The sequence below is a fragment of the Phalacrocorax aristotelis genome, chromosome W (assembly GCF_949628215.1).
Source record: "Phalacrocorax aristotelis chromosome W, bGulAri2.1, whole genome shotgun sequence".
NCBI lineage: Eukaryota > Metazoa > Chordata > Aves > Suliformes > Phalacrocoracidae > Phalacrocorax > Phalacrocorax aristotelis.
The window spans coordinates 8,724,873-8,732,607 of record NC_134310.1 but is presented as its reverse complement, the minus strand read 5'-3'; positions in this window follow the sequence as shown (position 1 = coordinate 8,732,607).

Below are 7,735 nucleotides of genomic sequence, written 5' to 3'. Positions count from 1 at the left end.
AGAAAACAGTGTCTTCTGTCCTTTTCCCCCTCAGTTCCTTCATTCCTGTTTTGCAAGGGTTATTTGCCATTTATCACGCTCAGCAGCAAAGCAGTCATCTGTTTCTGCTTCAGATAGAACCACAACAACTTCGGCAGCCAGATGCCCCAAGACCACAGGGATCTCAACCACCTTCCCAAGGCTCCCTCACCTGAAAGCCACCCCAGCTGTGCTGGTCCCTCCCCCCCCAGAGGCAGCTGGCTCACTGCAGATCAATCACCTCCACATCACTGTTTCCCCTGGGCCATTGCTTTATGGGGACTTTCCATAGATGGAGCTTTAAGAAACCCTTCCTGCAGCGATGGCACCGCACATGAATTAATATCAAGACCAGTTATCAGCTCACCCCCTACCTCAAATACCCAGATGCTCAAATTCCACAGGTCCTACTCTCAAGCTTCCTTTTCTCCATTTTCACATAATTGTCTTTCCCAACCGCTGCCTTTGGGACTAATTCAACCATTTGGCTTGGGGTTGTTTTTAATTGCAAGAACCATCAGTGTCTGGTCTAGAAACCCCTGCTTCTCTGTTCACATTTCACAGATCCTGGGAAACATTAACTCCTGCTGGTCAGTGGCCCAAACATATGAGCCACGTCATCTGTCTTCGTGCTTCCAAGTTTTGCCCTTCAGCTGGTGACTCCTAAGGAGGACTTTCACCTTCTGATACTCCAAATGGGTCACCTTTAACTTCTATGGGATCTTTCCGGCAAGATACCAGCCACAAGGAACTGCCCCCTTACTTCTTTCCACTTCCCTTAGCTGCCAACTAAACCTAACACCTTCCAGCTGCTAAAAAGTTTCACAAAAACAGGTAACAAGCTTCCTCTCCTCCTGTTTTACCTTCAGGTCCTGGCAGTGAGCTCCCACCAGCTCTTTCTTTCTAGATGGCTAACGCAGAGGAAGACTGTAGCAACTTCTGTTTCCCCCCAAAGCGCTCACAGCTCAGCTTCATGGAGGATCTGTCCATATCCATCCAGACTCCTCGGTGCTCACATGGATGCATTGGCATGAGCGCAGCTCTGGCAATCCTTCCACTTCAGACTTGTCTATCCCATGCTGCGAAGCTGTTTGGAGAGCTGCCAGGCTCTGGGCACGTTACAGAGAGCTCGCGCCTACCACGGACTGAAGCTTCTCTTCCAGGGACAGACGCGGCAAAACCAGAAGATTTCAGCCGCACAGGCTGGCTGGGAGACATCTCCTGCTCTCACTTGCCAAAATATTTAACCTAGTAAGCTGAAACACCCCACTAAACTACTAAAAATAGCAGGGTTTCCATTACTTGAGACAGAACGGTACAAGCCCTCCATTCCCAGCTTCTCCCATTTCCAGAAAATGCAGAAAACTCTCATTAATGACCAACACTAACTTCTCTCGGCAACCTGCACCAAGGTAGCGGACTACACCTGTATCTCAACCTGTATGGCTCCTATGTCCTTGCCGCAACTCCAATACTGACCACGCTCCTTGCCACTGCAGGCCACCACCTCTCAAGCCCCATGAGAAGCGTCGTACACGGGCTTTCAAACTCACCCCAGAAACTGCAATGCTGCCTCCAAACACTGCCATTCTTACCTACTCTGTACTCAAGAGAGTCCTTTTGGGATACTACGTCGAGTCCAACAACATGCAGACAAACTGCCAGTTGCAGACAAACTGCCAGTTGTTAATTTAAGTGCTTTTGGCAAACTTGGTTTGTAGATGTTATGCCTCTAATCTGTTCCATTTTCAGCAGAACTAGTTAACACTTTTTTCTTAGATTCTTAATTTCACTCGCTGCACCAAGTTGCCTTTGTATTTTTTAACCTGAGTCATTAGCAGGTATTTGAGAGACTTGCGTTTCCTGTTAACAGAGAAAATGGGTTATACAAATTAAAGAAACTGAGCTGTGCTAAAGAACTACTCTGCTGAAACACAACCATACAGAAGATCCAACTTCCCTGAACACAAGAGAAGAGAGAAGACACTTGCCACTTCCAAGGCCACTCCCCAGGTGGTTTCCCCATTTCCGATTAGGGCTCATTCATAATTGCTTCTGCTGCCTCTTTGGGCTGCCTGTAACCACTCGGTCTCTGATCATCCACAGAGCAAAGATGTCCCCCAAAGTGACCAATACAATCCCCTGGGTATGTACAGGGAATTACAGAACACTTTACTAAAGCAAAGCAGGGGTGTAACAGCCTGTTAAGCTGTCTTCTGAATGGGGAAACAGAGTGATAACTACAGCAGAGGAGTTAGTACCACCACAGCTACGCAAGCCTAACTCCCCCAAGTACAACTCTGCAACGGCCACTCTTACTCCAGCTCAAGTGCGCAAAGGCAGAAGGTACAACACCCTAGCCAGACTGTCTGTTCTGCTATAAAGACCATCCTTCTGTGGATCAACCCCTAAAAAGGGCATTACTGAACACATAGGGGGGACACCCCACCCACCCCCACAAACCAAAAACCCCCACAGTTATCCACTTGCCTAAATCACAGCACATTAGCCAAATGCTCTAAATGGGATCCAAAGTTTAGGGACAAAAAATACTTTGAGAACTATTGTAGATGCTCCTCTCACTCTTTAGGAGATCAGACTCTCCTTTCTGCACTGTTCTTCAAGCACATGCCAACATCGTGCAAAAAAAATCCAGGCTTGGAGCACAGTGCAGAAGAGGTGGTACAGCTTGGAGAAGAATTATTTTAAAAGTCCTTACTTGTGTGTGGGAAGGCTTAAGGGGAATATTTCAGCACATCAGGAGCTGAATCACTGCATGTAGGTGGAGCCAGACAGATTGACAAGATCTGTAACTTGAAAAATTACCTAAGTCTGAGATCAATCATCTCACAAAGTAGCTGACTGAGGGAACACCATATGGAGACGGCTCAAGGTGACGAGGCTCAAAGTCAACATGACACGTAAAAACTGTGTTAGAGGCACATGCTACAACTGGCCAACTATTATATAACTCGAAACATGGACAACTGTGATCCTCCCAGCACTGACAGGCTGAGCGGCCGCTTTTCTGTTACCTCTTAGTACCACCACAACGTCATCTGAACGATTTCCCTACTATGGCAGCACCGAGAAAAGGCACTTTGGGGGAAGCCATTAGCAAACATCTCTTTCCTGCATTAGATTCATGAAGAATCTAGCTTTCAGCTAATGACTTCTGAGATGTTGTGGAGCAGCCACTTGCTGGAAAACTAACTGCAGATCAGATAAAAACATGGAAAACAAGAGATGGTACACCAAGCTTTGAAGTTTTACAGCCCTTCAGCTCACTAAACCCCATAAAACGTGCTTGATAGGCTAATCCAGGACATAGAGCTGGACTCAAATTACAAACAAAACCAAGTAGTAACTTTTTAGTATTCACCTCCTTCCAAAAGCTCAAACCTGAGGCTGTTTATCAGAAGACCTGTATTTTGTATATTCAAATGAAAGCAGGTTCCTACAGCTGAGCAGTTCCTGAATCTTGCCACTAAAGACAAACCATTTAAGAGGTCATTCATTGCCTTACTATTCCAAATCTGCATCATCTCAAACTACTTCCATTTGTAACTCTGCAAGGTAAGAAAAAAAATCCACTAAACGTTAAGAGATTTATTTAATGAATTAAATATTAACTTAAAGTACTCGGTATTATTTATTACTAGCAGTTAGTGTTATATCAGTACTTATCAATACTAAATTTGATTGCTGACCAATAACCCTGACAATTTCAAGTCCAATTTGGTGGGTCATTCTGAAGTTCAACATGTGTTTTCCTCCTCATTCTCATAAATGCTCTATCACTGTAAACATCATTTAGCAAATGCTGTTCTCTCACATACTCCAGCTAGTCATGGGGACAAACTGAAGGGTAACGGGTTCCCCTCATTAGTTCAAGGGAACAGAGTTGATCCCTGCTGGTCTGAGAACAAACCAAAGTTTGTAGCTCACTACATCCTACACAAGACATTATTTTCTGCGCTGCAGAATTAGTACACCACCTCCTCGTGTTTACCTGCACACTCGTTTAAAACAGGGAGCTGAAATATGCAACACTGGGAACCTCGACCAACTACAAAGGAAAAGCCTGGGATAAAGCAGTTCCCACGTGGGCAGAAATTTCTGTTCAGAGCAACAAAGCTAAGAATATGCATTTTCTTTGACAGGGAATAAGTGGTATCAACCAAAGATTTGCATGGGCGTCTGGACTCTTGGAGATTGTTCTTATGGATGTAATCCCAAATAAATAGGGTTGTCTGACTGGAGAGTTAATCCTGGAAAACTTACTGTTTCTTCATTAAACAAACATTCTCCCGCCCCCTCCCCCTTTAAAAATGTTATCCTACCTTCCTTTCGAGGACCAGGAGGGTCTAGATAGAATGGGCTCTCTTTAAAGCAAGACAAAAAGGACATGACTCAGAAGTGCTGAAAGACTAGTTATCCTTTCAGAGTCCTGCTCTACCTCCTGCATAGTCGTAAAGAGGAGGAGTGGAAAAAAAAGAACCCCAAGCAACAGGTGTAGAGTCAGGAGGAGGAGCCGAGCGTGTAGGTAGGTTATCAGACCCCAGGAACAGATCTGAAGAGAAGGTAGTGGGGAATCTGGGTGCAGATGACATGGCCACACTTTAAGTGCAAGACTTTGCATTTCAGGTCCCAGGGCCTCTTGCCATTTACAATGGCTGCTCCAAACCCATAAGTGCTGCCAGGGAGCCTGGCTGGAGCCACCGGCTTGAGCACACTGTTCTCTTTCATCTGGAGGAGCTACCAAGGGAGTAAGTTGCTAAAATACATTCCCAGATACAGAAGTGTTACAGTTGCCACCAAGGTAACATTCAATGGCAAAGAGGAGGGAAGAAAGGCAAGAATGTGTTTCATAACGATCTGAAAAGAACAATCAGAAGTTGATAAGCAGGAGCCAAGACAAAGTTAGAGAGGGATGAGTAAGTATTCAGTCAGGAAATTTAAGGACAGAAGATTAAATCCAACAACAGAAATAAGCCTGGAAAGAAAGCTTCAGGTGAACAGCTTATCTGTTTTGAAGGATAAAGTCTTAAACCAGGGAGATTACTCCTGTACAGCTACACAGTGTGTACTGCAGAGAGAGAGTGACCCGGCAGCTCTGTAGAAGGTACAGTAGCATCAGTGGACTTAAAGCCTTTTGAAAATATATAGATGCAGCCTTGAGCTGTGCAACTGGGTGCCTTTCATAGGACTGGCACAAATACTAATTTGAGACAACAAAACTTTTAACTAACAGGATAACCTGCTGTCCCTTCCCTCTATTCCTCAGATTACCACAGCCAGTTTGTACAAGATTCGTTTTCAGCCAGACAGCTGCAAAATACATGGAATTTTTTAAACCTTCACTCATACTCGCATTCAACATTTTCTTTCTTTAAAGAAAAGAGCAGTAGGACAGCCTCCTAGAGCTATAAAGAAGCAAAATTACCTCAACCAGTAGCTGATAAACCAGCACGGATGAAAAGCTTTCATTCAGCAGAATTTGCCTTGTACACAGAGCATACTTTCAGTTCCCACAGTAACTGAAATGTGTTTTACTGATGAAACTAATACGCTTCTGATTTGGAATGTTAATTTGGGCGAGCCTCCTTTCACATGGGAAGTAGAACAAGGGTATGTTTATCCATGAATCCTAACTTCAAAGATATTTTTCACGTAATATCACTAGAAAACAACTCTCAGCCATGACACCAAAGCCTCCATATGCAGGGTTTAACATGCCTACATTCCCAGAGTCCAGCCATGTCATTCGTGACTGTTTTCGCCTTCCTGACGTGCTCAGTTTATAAGCAAGAAAACTCCTCCCTTTTCTTGCTCAACAGCCAGTTCAGCAAGTTCAATTTCAGATATGAATCAAGCTAACTTTTCTTGGGCAGAACCACCTACAAAAGCTCTGCAGGGCAAATCCAGACTGTACCAATATCCATTCAAATTTGTTACTTTTCTTGATTGCCCAAGATTTCAGCCAACTAGAATTCAGTAAAAACAACACTGGTGATACAGAGATAACTGTATTCCCTTTCACTGTTAGTTTTGCAAAACAAAGAGGAGAAAATAAAATTGTGCCATCTTAATGGAACAGCCCCAGCACGCTTTGCGAAAGATAAAAATCAGAAGTTTTAAGTAACAAGGAGTCTCTCTTTACAAAGTTACCTTTGCAGAGTAAAACAGCATTTCGAGGGTTTTCATCCTATCTACCAACATCAACCAAACCAGCCCATCCCCCCATCTCCTCCAACCAGTGCCCTCTAGAATCAGACAGGCTGCCATTTCCAGATAAAACAAGAAAAACCTGATTGAGCATGACAGCATAAGAAATGGAGCTTTTATGAACTCAGGTGGTAAGTAGCCCAAATTATACTGTCTACAGAAAAAGATGCTAAAACTTAGCTGTACCAGATGAGATCCTACCCCTTAGTGAAGCCGCATAAGAATATGCTTATATATTACCTCCAAAGAGGATTAAACTATATCAGTACAACTATCCATCCACAGAGCTTGGTACTATTGTTTTAGTAGAAAATAATCAAAATAGTTTAGCACTGCAAACAGCGGGCAGGGCAAGCCTAACGCTATTTCACATTGCAGCTCTATTACATGCATTTATAATATCTGAGGGCAGCAGGAAGGCATCGCCACAGTTGACAGAGAGAATTACCAGTTTCCAAAGCATCCCCTCATAGTACTTCTCCAAGCAGATGAACTTGATCTCAGACAGAACAATGGACATATATTAATATGTTCTCATGTAACAACTGCTGTATAGTAATAAAAGGTAAGTTTTGCCCCAATTCCACTCAATTACTTTTCTTAAGTACGTTCTTTACTAATCATCTGCTTTACAAGATACACGTCAAGTAGCAACTGCTTTCTCCACCTCGGGGATACAGTGATGGCAGACCACTATATGCCCATCGGTCACGTCCATGGCAGTAGGCTGTGACAAGACAAACCAATCCAGTTGTTATTGCAGCAACATGAGAAAGACATCAGGGTCATTTAAAAGGAACATATTTATTTACTTACCTGTCTTGATCAGCAGGTAAAGTTAGTTAAGTTTCTTTGGATGTGATAGGAGTCCTGGGCCCCTTTTTGGTACTTTGATCAATCAACTCCTCCATACGAATGAGAACATTAATAAACTTTTTAAAGGACTGGATGAAAGAAAGAGCTGGACAGGGAAGGTAGAGTGGTGAAAAGAAAAGAGCTGGCACACAAGCTGGCAGCAATTTAAACTTGATATTCAGTGCATCAAAATATTAGCATCAACACCCCAATCACCTAAGTTCTGGTACTACATATGCTTACAATATATTTAAATTCAAATAAAAGTAAAGACATCACTAGATATTAAACAATTTTTTAAAAAGAAAATAGAAGAACAAGATTGCCATCATCAAAAGAACACCTGTAGTATGGGTGATAAACTGCTAGAGTCGCTATTCAAAGGACCGTATCAGCAACTTGCCCATTAGAAGGGACACCTTGGCAGCCTCTTACTTGGTGAGGACACAGGAAGACTCTGCAGCAAGATGAACTGGCTTTCCACAAGTTTCACTCTGTATTCCCCTCTGCATTCCCCTCTGCTGGGTCCCAAATACCAAGACCCAAATCTCAGAATGGAGCCCACAAGAAAAATGCAAGAGCATCTCCCCTGAAATAACTGGAAGGGGCGTAGCACAAAAACTCCAGGTAGGGA